The 19,301-nt window shown below is 42.8% G+C and overlaps 2 long non-coding RNA genes across 2 annotated transcripts; both read right to left on the bottom strand.

Moving 5' to 3' along the window:
• Nucleotides 1-11,945: 11,945 nt before the first annotated feature.
• LOC145556009 (uncharacterized) lies at nt 11,946-12,558 on the bottom strand. The gene is made up of 3 exons (XR_014091672.1): nt 12,383-12,558; nt 12,100-12,282; nt 11,946-12,007 (listed from the first exon to the last, which is right to left on the bottom strand). It is a non-coding gene; the product is annotated as an uncharacterized LOC145556009 (long non-coding RNA).
• Nucleotides 12,559-15,360: 2,802 nt separating this feature from the next.
• Nucleotides 15,361-15,845, bottom strand: LOC145556008 (uncharacterized). The gene is made up of 3 exons (XR_014091671.1): nt 15,769-15,845; nt 15,615-15,686; nt 15,361-15,517 (listed from the first exon to the last, which is right to left on the bottom strand). It is a non-coding gene; the product is annotated as an uncharacterized LOC145556008 (long non-coding RNA).
• Nucleotides 15,846-19,301: the final 3,456 nt, after the last annotated feature.

Genomic DNA, 19,301 nt, shown 5'->3' with positions numbered 1-19,301 from the left:
GTTAGTAAACGTTCGCTAATAAAACGTGCGGAAGTAAAGTTTATCTGCTCGGATTCCAAGCTCAGGTAAAGTGTTGTGTGTTCCTTGAAAACGATAGCTCTGTGAGATGCTGCAGGTGAAGGCGAGCTTTGAACCGTTCGCCCACATGCACTATCTGAGCAGGGCGCCTACTAGGGGCGGTGAGGGCTGGTACACCTTGACCACTTGCAAGGGGTACATGATGGCTGTTGGCAAAGAGAACAAGTGGAAAGACTGGAGGACTAAGTTTTACATAGTCAAGTCTGCCGACAGCCGCCTGAACCAAAAGTATAACAGGTGGAATAAGGATCCACCTCTCCTAGCAGGCAGGAGCGCATTGCCGCCTGTTCCCAGGCAGGCAAAGGAGGAGATCATGGACGCGGGGTTGTTTACCGTTTCCGTGTGGACGAATGATGAGGGGGACAAGGAGGTCACCCCTCAATGCTATCTCCCTTTGTACAAGTGGTTTGAAGAAGGAACATTCTTAGCCGCCTGTGGGCTAAATTCTGAGATGCCGAGAGGTAGTCGGCCGTCTGTTTTATATGCAATTTACTTTTGCTTTTCAGTATTTGTTTAATGATGTTAACACTTGTTCATCTTTGCAGACAAAGCAATGGAGAAGCTCTCGGCCACAAGGAAGCCAGTTGTATCTGCTGCTCGATACAGGTCGAATGTTGTAAACAGGGCAGAAGCAACCACTCACACCAAAGTGGACGAGCAGAAAACTGGCGGCACTTCCAAGGTAGGAAATTGTTATACTGTCATTTCTGACCAATATCAAATTTGCCCGAATGATTTCTAACTTGCGTTTATCTTGTGTTGATGTAGGGTGCGCCTTCCAAATCTCCTTCAAAACCATCCGACCCTAAGGTCCAAAAGACAAGGGCGGGGATGTGAGCGCATCCGGCAAGGGCGGCCGGAAGCACATTGGTCATAAGCCCAAGAAGGGCCCAGACGCCTCTTCTTTCGAAGCTGAAAAGGAGATCAGCAAACCGGATGCCCAGAGGGCATCGAAGGGTGGCTTCAAGCAACCCACCGCTGCTGTAGGCTCAGCAGGAGAGAAGAGGAGTCTGGGGACAGAGGAGGAACCGAAGGACGACGGTAAAAACCATTCGTCTTTATTGTTCCTCCATTTAGATATACTTGTGTTATTTTTCTAACTTTCTTTCCTTCTCAGTTCCTGCGCAGAGGCCGACTATAATCCAGATGGCCAAGTCCATGCTAAGGGCGGTTGATCCTGACGACAAGGCGTCTGTCAGAGGAGTCGGCACCCTGGACTTGGATGGCATCCTGGGGAACCTCTGCGAGGTATGAGTCTTAACTTAAGCAATTCTCTCTTTTTTTTTTTTTTTTTTTTATTTGCGCAAGTCTTTATCCGCCTGGTTTTAACCATTCGGCTATTTTTGCTGGCCATGCTGCGCGTCCAAGGGCTCAGGCAACCCCTCAAGGAGAAATCCTAAGAGGTAACAGCCGCTAAAGCTCGGGCCGAGTCCGCCTTGGATCGAGCTCAATTTGATATTGCTCAGAATGAGTATCTGACGCTTGATATGATGTATTAGCAGGCGAAAGCCAATATGTAGGTGAAGAAGGACCTGGACTCGGCCCGCCTGCGCATCACTTCCCTTAAGGAAGAGATTACAACTCTTAAGGAGAAGCTCGAGCCTCTTCAAGATGCCAAAGAAGAGGCCAAGAGAGCCAAGCAGAAGGTGGGCCGCCTGGAGCAGCGCCTCAGCAACCAGGAGCACCTGCTGAAGTCCAAGTTTGAGTCCGTGGCTGAGCAAGAGAGAGAGGCTCTTGTTAAGAAAATGATGAGCGATTATGATGCCATCATGCGGGACACTTGGGCGGCTGTGCAGCCGGACTCAGACTATCAGACTTGGAAATCCAAGTTTGATGAAGCCAGCAAAGCATTTGACGCTCGTCTTATTGAAGAGGCTGAGAATGCTGCGGCCGAGGAAAGCTCTGGGTCCGACTCTTCTGGGGAGTCGTTCTCTGGTGGTGAGGAGGAAGATCAGGCGGAGGAGCAAGAGAAAAATGATGAAGAGCAGCCGATGGACAACAGGCCGGCTGCTAATGAAGAGGCTCTCCCCTGATCACTTAAGCTTTTTATTTTTTCTGTTTCTGCGGCCGAATGGCCAAGTACTTTGTTTTTCTAGCCTGCGTGCCGAGTAATTGTATTATTACCGACCAAGGGGTCGGGTAATTTGACAATCTTTCTGGCTTTGCCAGATAACAATCTTAACCAATCGTCTGGTGACGATTGGTCTTTTTAATTTGAATCATTCGGCCATTTGGCTGAAGTTATCCATATTGTTGTCCTTTGCATTTTGACTTTTTCATTGCATGTTTTAGGCTAAGTATTATAACCTGTATACCATGCGAATGTTCTTGCCCCTAGACGGATGTAGAGTGGTTTCGGTTTATTGGATTGATTGACTTAGAAATTATTGATACTTAGAAGAGTATGCATGGTTTCTAAGTCAATTAATCACTATGGTGATTGCCCCAAACCACGCGGCAGATGTCCATCTAGAATTGGCAAACATAAGTGTTTATTCGGCCATTGGCTCAAACTAACTCAAATTTCCAACTTAGCTAATTTGCTAAGGGTAAACCTCTGCTTGTTCTGCCCCATAAGCAAAAACAAGCGCCTCCGGCCATAGGCCTCTTTGAGATAAAATGCTAAGTTTGTAACTTAACCAATTTTCTTTAAAAATAATTTTCCGCCTGTCTTGCCCCATTGGCAAGGATCAGGCGTAATCAGACCAATAGCCTCAATAAGTGCTAAGTAGTTAACTTAACTCGTATATTAATCAAATATACCGCCTGTTTTGCCCCTGAGCAATAATAGGCGCATCCGGCTTTATGCCTCGCTTAGCCTCTACTTGTGAAACAGTGACCATTTCTGAACTGCGCTAGAACAGACAGAAAATTCGGGTCTTTTAGATTTCACTGTCGATTAAAACAAACGACTGCGAATGCTGCCTTAGCATTCGGTAGGGCCGCTTGATATATTCGTAGAGAAATGTGCCACCCAAATGGGAGATGCTTCTCCTCAACGAATTCGCCCGAATGGACGTCGCTGGTTATCTGACTCATGTTGGAGCAGACAGTCATACTCATGTTGGAGCAGACTGTGACCATTCGGTCTCTTTTGTTTATTAACATCCGGCCATGGGCCTCATCATGATTTTATCTGGCCTTAGGCCTCTTAAATGATTAAATATTCGTCAAGTGTTGGTATAAACTTAATGAATTTCGTAGGAACGACTGTTCTAAAACAATCGGCTCCTTCAGAGGGATTGGGGCGTCTACTGTTGGGACAGACGCTTTCCAAACATATTGGCCGTCTGTATTTGGTACAGGCGACACTAAAAAAACTTAAATAAAAAGATAAGTTGGGAAATGAAGGCATATTCTCATTAACAAAACTTGAGATTACCAAATTGAGGTCTTTACATTCGTACTTAGAAGTAGTACTTTTTCAAGTTGTCTACATTCCAAGTTCTGGGCAGCTGCCTGCCGTCTGGTTCTTCCAGGCGGTAGGTGCCGTCTCTTACCTCCTCATAGATTCGGTAGGGGCCTTCCCAATTTGGGGTTAGCTTTCCCTGTTCATTCGCCCTACCGACTGCCTCCATTTTCCGTAGCACAAAGTCCCTCACTTTGAGAGGACGCTTGTGTACTCTTTTGTTGTAAGCCCGAGTCATTCTCAAACGGTATATCTCATGGCGCAAGGCAGCATTGCCCCTGCGTTCTGGTAGTGAGTCCAATGCTAGGCGCATGGCCTCCCAGTTCGCCTCTTCATCATACAACATGATTCGAAGAGTCGGCTCATAGTGCTCAATGGGTAGAACAGCTTCTGCTCCATACACTATAAGGAATGGGGTTTCTCCAGTTGCCCCTTTAGCAGTCGTTCTGATGGACCAGAGGACGTGTGGTAATTCATCCGCCCAAAGGCCACCAGCTCGCTCAATTTTCTTTTTAATCCCGTCTGAGATTAACTTGTTGAAGGCTTCGACCTGGCCGTTTGCTTGCGGCCGGCCGACTGATGCAAAGAAACTTGAGACCCCCTGGTCTCCCAGCCAAGTCTTGAGTTGAGGCGTCTCAAATTGAGGACCATTGTCAAAAACCATAGACATGGGCACCCCTAAACGAGTGATTATATTCCTCCAGATGAAGGAAATGACGTCTTTAGTCTTGATGTTTTTGACTGCCTCCGCCCTTACCCACTTGGTAAAGTAATCCACAGCCACCAATATATAGCACTTGCCGCCTGGTGCAGTCGTATATGGCCCAAGAATGTCCATGCCCCAATTGGCAAAGGGTATTGGGCTGTGGATGGCCGTTAGGTCTGTAGCCGGACGATGGATGAGCTTGCCAAATTTTTGGCATTTGTCACATTTTTTCACCATTTCCATGGCATCCGAATCCAGAGTTGGCCAGAAGTAAAGCCGCCTGGCCTTGGCCGCGAGGGATCTGCCGCCTATATGAGAGGCGCAGAATCCCGAATGCAACTCTTTGAGGACTTCCTTACCCTTCTCAGGGGTAACACACTTCAACAGGGGTTTCAAAAAGCCAGCCCTGAAGAGTTTGCCTTGTCGCAACTCGAAGTTAGCTGCTCGTTTTTTCAGAACAGCGGCCTCATGTGGTGAGTCAGGGAGCGTGTCGTCTGCAAGATAGGCCCGGATGCTGTCCATCCAGGTTGAGCTTCGGTCAAGAATTCCAATGGGGTCTTGCTCAGATATACTCCTTTTTTCCATGACCTCCCAGAAAACTGACCGAGGCATTTCACAGGAGGCGGATGATGCCAGTTTGGACAGAGCATCCGCCTGATTGTTTGAAGACCTGGGCACTTGAGTTAGATGAAATTCTTCAAGTGACCCAACTTCATTCTTGACCGCCTGCAAATATTTTATCATGGCCGGATGAGTGGCCTCGTACGTTCCATTAACCTGGAGTACAACCAGTTGAGAATCAGAGCAGGCGGATATCTTCTTTGCCCCTGCCGCCTTGCAGTACCGGATGCCGGCCAGCATGGCCTCATACTCGGCCTCATTGTTAGAGACCTGGAACTTGAACCGTAGTGCGTATTCGTACTTATCTCCTTCAGGAGACTGACAGATAATCCCCGCACCACAGCCGTTAACAGTGGAGCTCCCATCCACATACACTTTCCAAACCTGGTCTGAAATGTCCGGAACAACCGGCCTTGTCATTTCGACAATAAAGTCAGCGAATGCTTTTCCCTTTATTGCCTTCCTTGGTTCGTAAGTGATTTCTAGTCCTTGCATTTCAATCGCCCATTTGAGCATTCGTCCAGAAGACTCCAAGGTTGTGAGTGGCCGCTTGATCGGCTGGTCAGTATAGACCACTACCGCATGTGCCAAGAAGTAGGGTTTCAATTTCTTGATGGCCATGAAAAGAGCGAGACCAAATTTTTCAACCATGGGGTACCCAAGCTCAGCGTTCCTGAGAACATGGCTGATGAACTAGAACGGGAGCTGAGTGCCGTCTCTTTCAGCTAAAAGAACAGCGCTGAGGGCATGATCGGAGACGGCCAAGTACATGAAGAGCGTTTCTTTGGGCAGAGGGTTAACAAGCCTCGGCAAAGAGTGCAAATGAGTCTTTAACTTTTGAAAGGCCGCCTCTGCGTCATCCCCCCATTCAAAGTTTGTCTTCTTTTTGATTGCCTGGAAAAAGTAGAGGCACTTGTCGCCTGACCGACTGAGGAATCTCCCCAGGGCCGCCAGACAACCTGTTAGTTTTTGCACTTCCTTCATAGTACGGGGCGACTGCATGTCGATCACCGCCTGTATTTTCTCAGGGTTGGCCTCTATTCCCCTTTGGTCAATCAAAAATCCGAGAAACTTCCCAGACTTAACACCAAAGACACACTTTTTTGGGTTAAGCATGACCTTGTGCCGCCTGAGTGTGGCGAATGTTTCTCGGAGATCAGCAAGGTGATCCGCCTGTTGTTTGGATTTGACTATCATGTCATCGATGTACGCCTCTACATTCCTTCCGATTTGATTAATGAAGACCGTATTAATCATTCGTTGGAAGGTAGCAGGCGCATTCTTCAAACCAAACGGCATCACCGTATAACAGAACAACCCCTGATCAGTGACGAATGCCGTCTTTTCTTGATCTTTTTTCCACAGAGGGATCTGATGGAAACCTGAATAGGCGTCCATGAAACTCATCAGGGCATGTTCGGCTGTTGAGTCGACCAGACTGTCGATCTTAGGCAATGGATAGCTATCCTTTGGCCATGCCTTGTTGAGGTATGTGTAGTCAACACACATCCGCCAAGTTCCATTCGGCTTTTTTACTAACACAACGTTAGCTACCCACTCAGGGAAATTGCACGGTCGAATGAACTTGGCGTCTAACAGCTTTTTTACTTCGGCAGCTGCCGCCTGACTTCTTTCTTCGCCGTGGTTTCTTTTCTTTTGCCGGATGGGCTTCTTTTTAGGATCCACGGCGATTTTGTGGACAGCGAGATCCGGGCTGATGCCTGGCATCTCCTCCACTTCAAAGGCAAAGATGTCTTTGAATTCCCTTAGCAGCTTGTGAAGGCTTTCACCCAGCTTTGTAAAAGCAATCTTCCCCACCTTAACAGTTCGCTCTAGACGGCTGTCGTCTAGAGGGATATCAATGTGTTCACCAGCAGGCTAGGGACGAAGATCATCCGACCGTTCCCTGGTCATTGATTGCTATTGCTTTTCTTTTTTGACCACCACAAGCTGATCAGTCTTTCTTTTCTTTCCGTCTGGTGGGGCCGACTGATCTTCCTCGACATCGTCGAGGTCGATTGTTTGCTAGCCCCGACCAGATGCTACGGCCGCGGGCTTGACGTCCGAGAGGTAACACTATCGAGCCGTGTTTTGGTCCCCATTAAAGGAACCGACTATTCCATCATCCTTCTCATACTTTAGTAGCATGAGAGCAGGGATGATGACGGCCTTACACTCATTAAGAGTGGGACGGCCAAAGATGAGGTTGTAAGCCATGAGCTCTTCAACCACTAGGAAACGGATGGTCATGTGCCAACCGTCTCCCCTGCTTCCCAGGCGGACAGGTAGGTCAATTCGTCCGACTAGGTGCACAAGTCCTCCCCTAAACCCAACAAGGGTTTGGGTGACCTCCATCATGCTATCCGGTTTGTACTTGAGATTGGATAAGCATTTGAGGCTGATGAGGTCAGAGGATCTTCATGTGTCAATCAGAATTCGGCCAACCAGCTGGTTGGCGACCTTGCACTCAATGACAACAGGGTCATCATGCGGGCGACGGACTTTGCCTCTGTCCTGCTCGGTGATGACAACTTTAGGGAAGGTGGATGCGCTTGCTGCTTCCCCCTCCTCAGATGGTCCTTGTTACCACGAATGGTCGGGCCACCACCGGCAAATCCGCCTGCTATGGTGTACACCGGTTCTTCATCAGTTTCGGCACTCACAGCAGGCTGGGAAGTCTTCTTCTTGGACTGCCCCGGATTTGCTTTTGAAGTCACTTTGGACTTCACATAGGACTTTAGCTGTCGTTTGTCGGCCAGACGGTCAAGCTCCTGCTTGAGACTAAAGCAGTCGTTCGTGTCATGGCCAACATCCTCATGGAAATGGCAATGCTTGTTTTTGTTCCGATTTTCAGCGAAACCTTTCATAGGATTCGACTTTTCAAGAGTCAGCCGATCCTTAATTTCCAAGAGGATGGAGCAGCAGTCCTTGTGGAATTCGTACCTTGGGACGTACGGTTTCCACTCCTTTTTCTTCTTCTGGGCCGGTTGATCAGAGTTATCAATGGCCCAGACTTGCTTTTTCTTTTTGCTCTCTTCCGGCTTAGGAGCCGGCTGAGCAGGCCGACTCTCTTTTTGCCGGTCGGACTTCTTATGGTCCGACTGCTTATTGGAGGAGCAGAGTTCGGTCGCCTGTATAGAGGCTTCCGCCTCTCGCAAGGCTCCTTGCAGAGTAAAGATTTGTTTGCGGACGAGTTCGTACTTAAAAGTAGACCCGTCCTTCAGACCCTTGAAGAAGTCTGTGAAGGCGACCTCTTCAGACAGCCCATGAATCTAGATTCGGACCAGATTGAACCGCCTGACGTAGGAACGCAAGCCTTCTCTATCTCCCTGCTGTACATTGCCCAAGTCAAGACTTGTCTTTTTGGCAGGGATGGCCCCTTAGGGAGCCCCTTAGATGGGTGATGATGTGTTTGACGCCCCTTAGGGCTAATGAGCCCCTTGGATGGGTGATGATGTGTCTTTCACCCCTCAGGGCTAATGAGCCCCTTAGATAGGTGATTTTGTGTCTCACACCCCTTAGTGTTAATAAGCGCCTTGGATGGGAGATTATGTGTCTGATGCCCATTAGGGATAATGAACTCCTTGGACTGGCAAAGATGTGTCTGACACCTCTCATGGATAATGAGCCCCATGGATGGGTAATGATGTGTCTAACGCCCCTTAGGGCTAATGAGTCCCTTGGATGGGCGATGATGTGTCTTATGCCCCTTAGGGCTAATGAGCCCCTTGGACTAGCGAAGATGTGTCTAACACCCCTCATGGTTAATCAGCCCCTTGGATGGATAATGATGTGTCTAACGCCCCTTCGGGATAATGAGCCCCTTAGATGGGCGATGATGTGTCTTATGCTCCTTAGGGCTAATGATCCCCTTTGATGGGCGATGATGTTCCTGATCCCCCTTGGGATAATGAGCCCCTTGGATGGGCGATGATGTGTCTGACGCCCCTTGGGCAATTGAGCCCCTTGGATGGGCGATGATGTGTCTCACCCCGCTTAGGGCTAATGAGCCCCTTGTATGGGCGCTAATGTTTCTCAGGCCCCTTAGGGCTAATGAGCCCCTTGGATGGGTGATGATGTGTCTGACGCCCCTTAGGGATAATGAACCCCTTGCATGTGTGATGATGTGTCTAACGCCCCTTAGGGCTAATGAGCCCCTTGCATGGGCGATGATGTGTCTAACGCCCCTTAGGGCTAATGAGCCCCTTGGATGGGCAATTATGTGACTCACGCCCCTTAAGGCTAATTAGCCCCTTGGATGAGCAATGATGTATCTCACGCCCCTTAGGGCTAATGATCCACTGTGATTGGCGATGATGTTTCTGATGCCCCTAGGGCTGATGAGACCCCTGGATGGGCGATGATGTTTCTAACATTCCTTAGGGCTAATGAGCCCCTAGGATGAGCGATGATGCGTCTGATTCTACTTAGGGCTATTGATGTGGCTTACACCCCTCAGGGCTAATGAGCCCCTTACACTAGTAGAAAAAACGCATTAGGCAGCGGTTCAAACCCGGTCTAAGGCACCGGTTTGAACCGCTGCCTATTTGAGGGGTGCCAAAAACCCCCTATTTGGCACCGGTTCAAAACCGGTGCCATAGGGTTTAATAGGCACCGGTTAACCGGTGCCATAGGGTGAAATAGGCACCGGTTAACCGGTGCCTAATACTGCTCTCCCGCCATTTTTTTTTTGGGTGGTGGATAGTTTAGGCACCGGTTTCTGCCTAACCGGTGCCTTTTGTATATATTTTTTTTTTTCGTTTTTTTTTTCCATCGTGCAATAATATTTTTTAAAAAAAACCTGCAATAATAATACCCTGTAATTCCAGCAATTATATTAAATATAATAATTAATAATTTTATTATTATAATAACTAATAATAATATTATTAATTATTATATACAAAAATAATATTAGATACAAGAATTCAATTATATATATATATAGATATAAATATTCCCAAACGCAATACAAAAAAAAAAAAAAAAAAAAAAGTTGCTTACATATATACAAATAATAGTAAGTACACATATATAATGATTAATAAGTTATATATTTTTCAAAAGTTAACATAAATAATTTACAATTACAATGCATGCCATTTACATGTTGAAGGTGATGAAAGACGCCAACATGTCACGAACTTCATTAAGCTCCTTGATTGTCAACGGACCATCCATTTGGACCTTGCAAAACTTGAAATACAAAAACATTATTTTAAAAATAATTAATTAGGCAAAAAATATGTATTTAATCAAATATTACCTATACGACTTCTATATAGCCCATTTACTATATTACTTATCAAATGAACTATTTCTTTCTCATAACTTTTCAATATTGGCTAGTTGTATGTGTGTAAGCCCTAAAATTGTATAGGAGAGCATTTTATTAAGGTTTATTAAGGTTTATGACGGTTTTTACCCAAAATGGCCCGAATATGGCCTATATGACCTTACTTTGCCCATTTCCTACATTTCTTATTAAATGAACTTTATTTATCTCATAACATGTCAATATTAGCTAGTTATAGGTGTATAAGGAAAGAAATCACATCAAAAGAGCATATTAACACAAAATGGCCCTAATATGGCCCATATGACTTCTATTCAACCCATTTTCTACCTTTCTTGTGAAATAGCCTTTTTATTTCTCATAACATGTCATTGTTGGATAATATTAGGTGTCTAAGGCTAGAAATCACATCAATATAGCATTTCAAGAAGTTTAACAACGCATTTTACTCAACATGGCCCAAATAGGGCTTATATGACTTCTATGTAGCCCAGCCATTTTCTACATTACTTATCAAATGAACTATTTATTTCTCATAACATGTCAATGTTGGGTAGTTGTATGTGTGTAAGCCCTAAAATTGTATAGGAGAGCATTTTATTAAGGTTTATGACGGTTTTTACCCAAAATGGCCCGAATATGGCCTATATGACCTTACTTTGCCCATTTCCTACATTTCTTATTAAATGAACTTTATTTATCTCATAACATGTCAATATTATCTAGTTATAGGTGTATAAGGAAAGAAATTACATCAAAAGAGCATATTAACACAAAATGGCCCTAATATGGCCCATATGACTTCTATTCAACCCATTTTCTACCTTTCTTGTGAAATAGCCTTTTTGTTTCTCATAACATGTCATTGTTGGATAATATTAGGTGTCTAAGGCTAGAAATCACATCAATATAGCATTTCAAGAAGTTTAACAACGCATTTTACTCAACATGGCCCAAATAGGGCTTATATGACTTCTATGTAGCCCAGCCATTTTCTACATTACTTATCAAATGAACTATTTCTTTCTCATAACATGTCAATGTTGGGTAGTTGTATGTGTGTAAGCCCTAAAATTATATAGGAGAGCATTTTATTAAGGTTTATGACGGTTTTTACCCAAAATGGCCCGAATATGGCCTATATGACCTTACTTTGCCCATTTCCTACATTTCTTATTAAATGAACTTTATTTATCTCATAACATGTCAATATTATCTAGTTATAGGTGTATAAGGAAAGAAATCACATCAAAAGAGCATATTAACACAAAATGGCCCTAATATGGCCCATATGACTTCTATTCAACCCATTTTCTACCTTTCTTGTGAAATAGCCTTTTTGTTTCTCATAACATGTCATTGTTGGATAATAGGTGTCTAAGGCTAGAAATCACATCAATATAGAATTTCAAGAAATTTTAGGACTTACCTCATCAAGCTGTTGAGTGTCCGTACAATGAGTCACAATGTCAAGCATGAATCTCATCACATACAAAGCACAATCAAGTCCATTCTCTTGTTGTGCGCACTAGCATATGACAAACAAATCACATCAGTGAAACATGCAAAGGAAATGAGCAAATATTTACTACCATAGATTTTCAAGATAATCACAATAATATCATGTAAATTACCAACGGTGTCTTCCATGTTGGACCCTTTGGAGCACGACAATGTAGCTTCTTCATAACACTGTAGTATAAAAAATACAATCAAATTTGATTAAGCGTATGATTACTAAATTAGTTATTATTAGCAATAATCATCACTATAGGTTGCTATCTATATTTACTTTTGCAATATAGACTTCACGAGCCACTTCTCCGATGATCGAGCTGAATCAAGGTGATAAATTGTGTTAGTGGAATTACAAATCACCATGAGGCTCCAATGCTCCCTACATAAGTTCACAATAGACAAGGTAATTAATATTTAGGAGTCAACATATAATGAGGCCAAATCGATTGAATTTGACATGGTTAGTCATACTCTCTATAACATGGGGCGAATATGAACTTGTCTCCCGCACGCGTTGATTCCCTTATACTCTGTTCAACATAGTACAACACGTCATGGGGGTTGCCTATGATTTTAGTAGTGGATAACTGCTCGGGGCATAACCACCCAACTTTACACGGAGAATCAGTGTCAGTTAAGTGCTCCTGTAGTGCTCTGCGTGCATGAACATTGATTAATTTATCAGATGTAGGATAATCACCATCAATTTGAATAACTTGAAAAAAGTATGAACTTTATGTAGGCATTGAAGTACCTCATGAATGTTTGAATGAGGGAAATGTTAAGCTTTGCACCACGTAGAAATTCCTTCACATCTTCTTTGCTGATCCATGCAATTGCATCCTCATCATAGTGGAACATTGCCTTAGGAAGTGCAACTTCCATGGGATCGACCAAATGACAAGCACGGTTGTGAAGAAAGGTCATGTCAGTAGAGAGTGATTGAAGAACAATGTCTTCAACAATTGGAGTAGGTGGCATGGGTGAACCTTTCGAAGAGTGCAACTTCGACGCTTGTTCACTCTTGGACTGTTGTTCACTAAGCTTCTTCTTAGGTTGATCAATTCTTTTAGGCTTCTCCACCCTCTTTCTCTTTGAAGTTTTGCTTCCATTGGAAATCTGAAATAGTTTGAGAAATAATAAGTTTCAACTCACAATCACTTATAATAGGCAAGTGAGTAGCCATTTCGGGTCAAAATGGCTTTTTTTTTTATGAATTTGACCCAAAAACTTAGAACTTGGCGATTTTTATGTAATTTCAAATGACAAACACTTATAAATATGTGATTATGAGTTTTTTTGAGATACAAGTAGTTTATAAGTTGAGAAATGAAGAAAATAGGCAAGTGAGTAGCCATTTCAGCTCAAAATGGCTTTTTTTTATGAATTTGACCCAAAAACTTAGAACTTGGCAATTTTTATGTAATTTCAAATGACAAACACTTATAAATATGTGATTATGAGTTGTTTTGAGATGCAAGGAGTTTATAAGTTGAGAAATGAAGAAAATAGGCAAGTGAGTAGCCATTTCGGGTCAAAATGGCTTTTTTTTATGAATTTGACCCAAAAACTTAGAACTTGGCGATTTTTATGTAATTTCAAATGACAAACACTTATAAATATGTGATTATGAGTTGTTTTGATATGCAAGAAGTTTTTAAGTTGAGAAATGAAGAAAAAAGGCAAGTAAGTAGCCATTTCGGCTCAAAATGGCTACTTTTTGATGAAATGATGAAAATTGCTTAAATTGTTTTTTTTTTTTTTTAAATGCAACGGCAGCCACCGGGAAACCCGAGGGAGGCGCCCCTGCTGCCGGAACAGCGAAGGCAGCCCGTGCCGAGGCCACAGCAGCCCCGACAGGTGGCTGCCAAGGCTGTAGCAGCCACGGCAGGTGGCTGTTAGTCTGCTGCAGCCTTGGCAGCAGCCTGCCTGGGCTGCTGTTGCCTCGACAGGCGGCTGCCATGGCTGCTGCAGCCTCGACAGGCGGCTGCCGTGGCTGCTACAGCCTTGGCAGCCACCTGTCGGGGCTGCTGTGGCCTCGTTGGGGCTGCCTTTGCTGTTCCGGCAGCGGGGGCGGCTCCCTCGGGTGTCCCGGTGCGGCGGAAGTTGCTTATTTTTTTTAAAAAAAAAAAATTTGAACTAGGCAATTTTTATGTAATTTCAAATGACAAACACTTATAAATATGTGATTATGAGTTGTTTTGAGATGCAAGGAGTTTATAAGTTGAGAAATGAAGAAAATAGGCAAGTGAGTAGCCATTTCGGCTCAAAATGGCTTTTTTTTATGAATTTGACCCAAAAACTTAGAACTTGGCGATTTTTATGTAATTTCAAATGACAAACACTTATAAATATGTGATTATGAGTTGTTTTGAGATGCAAGGAGTTTATAAGTTGAGAAATGAAGAAAATAGGCAAGTGAGTAGCCATTTCGGGTCAAAATGGCTTTTTTTTATGAATTTGACCCAAAAAATTTGAACTAGGCGATTTTTATGTAATTTCAAATGACAAACACTTATAAATATGTGATTATGAGTTGTTTTGAGATGCAAGGAGTTTATAAGTTGAGAAATGAAGAAAATAGGCAAGTGAGTAGCCATTTCGGGTCAAAATGGCTTTTTTTTATGAATTTGACCCAAAAACTTAGAACTTGGCGATTTTTATGTAATTTCAAATGACAAACACTTATAAATATGTGATTATGAGTTGTTTTGAGATTCAAGGAGTTTATTAGTTGAGAAATGAAGAAAATAGGCAAGTGAGTAGCCATTTCGGGTCAAAATGGCTTTTTTTTATGAATTTGACCCAAAAAATTTGAACTTGGCAATTTTTATGTAATTTCAAATGACAAACACTTATAAATATGTGATTATGAGTTGTTTTGAGATGCAAGGAGTTTATAAGTTGAGAAATGAAGAAAATAGGCAAGTGAGTAGCCATTTCGGCTCAAAATGGCTTTTTTTTATGAATTTGACCCAAAAACTTAGAACTTGGCGATTTTTATGTAATTTCAAATGACAAACACTTATAAATATGTGATTATGAGTTGTTTTGAGATGCAAGGAGTTTATAAGTTGAGAAATGAAGAAAATAGGCAAGTTAGTAGCCAATTCGGGTCAAAATGGCTTTTTTTTATGAATTTGACCCAAAAAATTTGAACTTGGTGATTTTTATGTAATTTCAAATGACAAACACTTATAAATATGTGATTATGAGTTTTTTTGAGATGCAAGGAGTTTATAAGTTGAGAAATGAAGAAAATAGGCAAGTGTGTAGTCATTTCGGCTCAAAATGGCTTTTTTTTATGAATTTGACCCAAAAACTTAGAACTTGGCGATTTTTATGTAATTTCAAATGACAAACACTTATAAATATGTGATTATGAGTTGTTTTGAGATGCAAGGAGTTTATAAGTTGAGAAATGAAGAAAATAGGCAAGTGAGTAGCCATTTCGGGTCAAAATGGCTTTTTTTTATGAATTTGACCCAAAAACTTAGAACTTGGCGATTTTTATGTAATTTCAAATGACAAACACTTATAAATATGTGATTATGAGTTGTTTTGAGATGCAAGTAGTTTAAAAGTTGAGAAATGAAGAAAATAGTCAAGTGAGTAGCTAATTTACCTCCTTATTAATCAACTTCACCCATGCACGTGGCCAATCAACGAAGCTACCTACAGCTTGCCAAAGTGCTGTTATCTCAACCTTCTCTATCGGTACGGGTAGTGGGATGTCTTCGAACCCCGCAACCACTGAATCGATCCCAACCGAGTAATGATGTGGCCCCGCCGTAGCACCCGTCGTCGGTTGGGCACTACCATACGCCACCAAACTCAACACGGTACTATTTGCATGCCCCGGGGCTAGAAGTGCACACCGGGTGTCTTCCTACACAAGTAAATATATAAAAAGAAGATAGTTAAGTAGGACTTTTACAACAGCATAGATATAACAAAATTCATTAAGGTAGAGGGTTACAAATTACCTGTAACTCTGGAAATTCATGCGGTGTTGGATTTTCAAGCTCCCTCGAGTCCGCATGTGTAGGAGTAGGAACCTACAACAGTACATCAATCATTGCACCTAAAATCTCAATTAACTCGGTATTTTAAAACTTTTAATAACCCAGTTGATTTTACCTGAGGTGACACATCTTCACCACGTATCTCATCTCCTCCATGTCTATCACCTTCTCCTTGTCCTTTTGGTTCAGAACATGAGTCGACCGGGGTACGAGTGAGAAACGGCAAAGTTGGTAAGTTCATCAGCTTCGCCCAAGCATTCAATTCACCAACTATCTCGTTGCGTACTTGTTCCTTAATTGATGCCACCTTGGCATCCAACTCCCCCGGTGAGTTAACACTGGCTCGAGATGTACCCGATTTTGTGTATTCGGGACCCATCACCTTATTCCATCCAAGCAATGACCCTCCCGAACCTACTACTCGTCCTGGATGGTATGGCCTTCCCAAAGCCATGGTGAAAGGGTCATTCTCAATACTTGGTTCAAATTTGCCCTCCACCATCTCTTGAGTGTGCTCAAGCTATAGCATAAGGAAAAATGAGGTCAGTAAAACAGTTAATGGTTAGATGCAAAAGTGACTTAATTTCAACAATTCATAGGTAACTTACTAGCTTATCCGCCAGTTTTTTGGCTTCCGGACCCTTGATGAACCATTTTCCGGTTTTCTTATCAAACGAATGGAGAGAACAAAAGAAATCACCGGCACGACTCACCAAGGTAGTGATCGTGGAACTAGAGGGTTCCTTCGATGCCACTAGAAGCGCTTTAGGGTATAAACCCGAAGCGGCCCACTCAGGTCTCTTTTCAGCAAAAGTCTTAGGACCCATGCGATGGACGTATTCCTTCTTTTCTGCATTCGCTTGATTTTGCTCTCGAAGTTCCTACAAAACAAAAAATGTTAGTCTCATTAATACAAAAAGTGTCAAGCTATTATTCAATTGACATCAGATTTACACAAACTTACAATGGCTTTCTTTTGACTCTTCATTCTAACGAACTCTTCCCAATCATCTTTTGACACGGTCAGCCATATTTGCCACGGGAGACGGTTATCCTCTTTGGCATTCTTCTTCTTTGTTTGCACCTTCTTCTTCTTATGGATCCACCGATTAGTCAACTTGGTCTTAAAGCCTCTGAATCTTTCCCCTAATAAAGAGACAAACACCCTTTTCTTCTTGGGATCATTAGGAATAGAAAACTGCCTCTGCAAGCACAAATTAAAACCGATTATTGGTTTCTATTTAAAAACAATCATAAGGTTAAGGTATCTTAAATTGTCTAAATGTGCCAAAAACACACTTACCCTTGTATCATCCCGAAATGCTTGAATCAAACCCGGAGGTACTTGCCGCATTACAAGTGTAATGGGGATTTTCCGCGAACATAAGCCAACTTGATTAGCATATTGTCGACGCCATTTGGGCCCGGGTTGGCCTTTGTTGTCATACTCCAAGACCATGGGACCGTCCGGTTTCTTAAAGCTTCTCGTCGGACCCCTTGTTTTTCTTTCAGCCAGTGCCTTTTCCCCCCCTCCACCACCTGTGTTGTTTTCATCTTGTCCTTGGCCTTGACTTTCAGGAGTCGGGTTCTCACCAACAATCTCACGTGCTGTATTTTCAATGGCCGGTGCACGTTCAGCTAACATTTCAAAATCGTCAAGCCTACGCTCGAACTCATCTTGAGCCTGATCCTCTGGCTCACCCAAGTCATCCTCCTTATTCACATCATAAGGAGCATCACTATCATCGGAGTCGTCATCCTCGTACTCGTCCTCATACTCATCATCGTCAATGTCCTCTACCAAACGAGGATCATGATCGTCCGCCATGAGATATAAGCACCTGTCAAAGCAATCATAAAACAATATTAGTGTATAGTAAAGTATATGCATGATAGTTATTATGGTTATGTAGAAGCTATTTTAGCCATTTTCACCTACTTATTACGGTCCTATAACCTTGTATATGCATGATAATGAGTACAAAATGCCAATTTCAATCTACATATGGAAAATAGGTTGTTAGAATGAATAAATGTTAGTTCATACACAAAACAAAGGAGTTGGGTTAAGTAGAAGCTATTTATGCCAGTTTCACCTACTTATGGTCCTATAACCTTGTATATGCATGATAATGAGTACACTTAGGCAATTTCAAACTACAAATATATCATTTTCGCTGACTTATGCTCCTATATACATGATAACTAAACTATATTTGCAATGAAACCATTACTAACTTTTAATCAAACTACCTCATTATGAAATTCCTTCGTTGTGGTCTGATCGCATATAACCTGCTTCGTTGTCTATGTCATTTAGTACTCCAGGTCTAGGAACAGTGAAAGGTACTGAATCATCAAACGCATCATATTCTTCCTCATCCTCAACATCTCCAATGCCTAGGATTCTTCTTTTGCCAGCTAGCACTATAGACCATTTTGAATCCATTGGGTCAGTTACGTAGAACACTTGCTTAACTTGAGATGCAAGGATAAATGGTTCCGCACTATCATTCAAGTGGCCAAGATCTACAAGAGTAAAGTCCTCATGTTTGACGTTTCGCCTGATATTATCAACCCACTTACACTTGAAAAGAGCAACCGTGAAGTCACAATAATCAAGCTCCCATATTTCTTGAATTCGACCATAGTATGACAACTCTGCATCGACAGGTGATTTATCCTTAGAACTTGCAAACTCCCTTGACGATGCCACAAGAGTTACACCACTGTTTTGGGTGGAGGAAGATTTCAAATCACGAGCCTCGGTCCAAAAAGTGTACCCATTGATGTCATATCCCTCAAATGAACGGACATCATCCCTAGGACCGTACGCAAGCCACCGTACTGTATCGGTCACATTAGTATCATTCAATCCACTCATTACTCGTTCACGAAACCAATCAACAAATTTCTTATTATGCAACTGCATAAGTGCCCTTTCACCTTTGGATGAAAATTCGGCACGCAAACAAGCCATGTGCTCGTCTAAATATGGGTGCACATCTGAAACATGGTGCAACACATAAAGGTGTGCTTGTAAGAACTGATCTCGGTCTGGTGACATTCGTTTCGACCCAATTGTGCCATGACCATCAAGTCTACCTTCATGTCGAGAAGTAGAAAGACCAATAGGTTGAGCAAGGGCTATATAGTCCGCCACAAAGTTACCTATCTCCTCACCCACTGTCCCTTGCATTATACTTCCTTCAGGGTGAGCTCGGTTCCGTACTTTATCTTGTAATGTACCCATGTGTCTTTCAAAAGGGTAGCACCACCTCATGAACACTGGACCGCACAACTTAATCTCACGCACCAAATGAAGAACCAGATGAACCATTATGTCAAAAAATGAGGGTGGGAAATACATCTCAAATTTGCACAAAGTCACAACCACATCAGCTTGCAAAGCATCTAGTGTACAAGGATCAAGAACTTTGCTACAAATTGTATTGAAAAACGAACAAAGGCTTGTAATCGCTTCCCTCACGTGTTTCGGTAGAATTCCACGGATTGCAATCGGTAGGAATACTTGCATCATAATGTGACAATCATGGGATTTCATACTTGTCAGCTTCAATTCTCCATTTAAGGTTACAAATCTTTTCATGTTAGATGAGTACCATGATGGAACCTTAATGCCGTACA

This window comes from Chenopodium album, chromosome 8, assembly GCF_948465745.1.
Source record: "Chenopodium album chromosome 8, dcCheAlbu1.1, whole genome shotgun sequence".
Taxonomy (NCBI): Eukaryota; Viridiplantae; Streptophyta; class Magnoliopsida; order Caryophyllales; family Amaranthaceae; genus Chenopodium; species Chenopodium album.
Note: the sequence above shows the minus strand (reverse complement) of the source record. Positions and strands in the feature narration are given on the sequence as shown.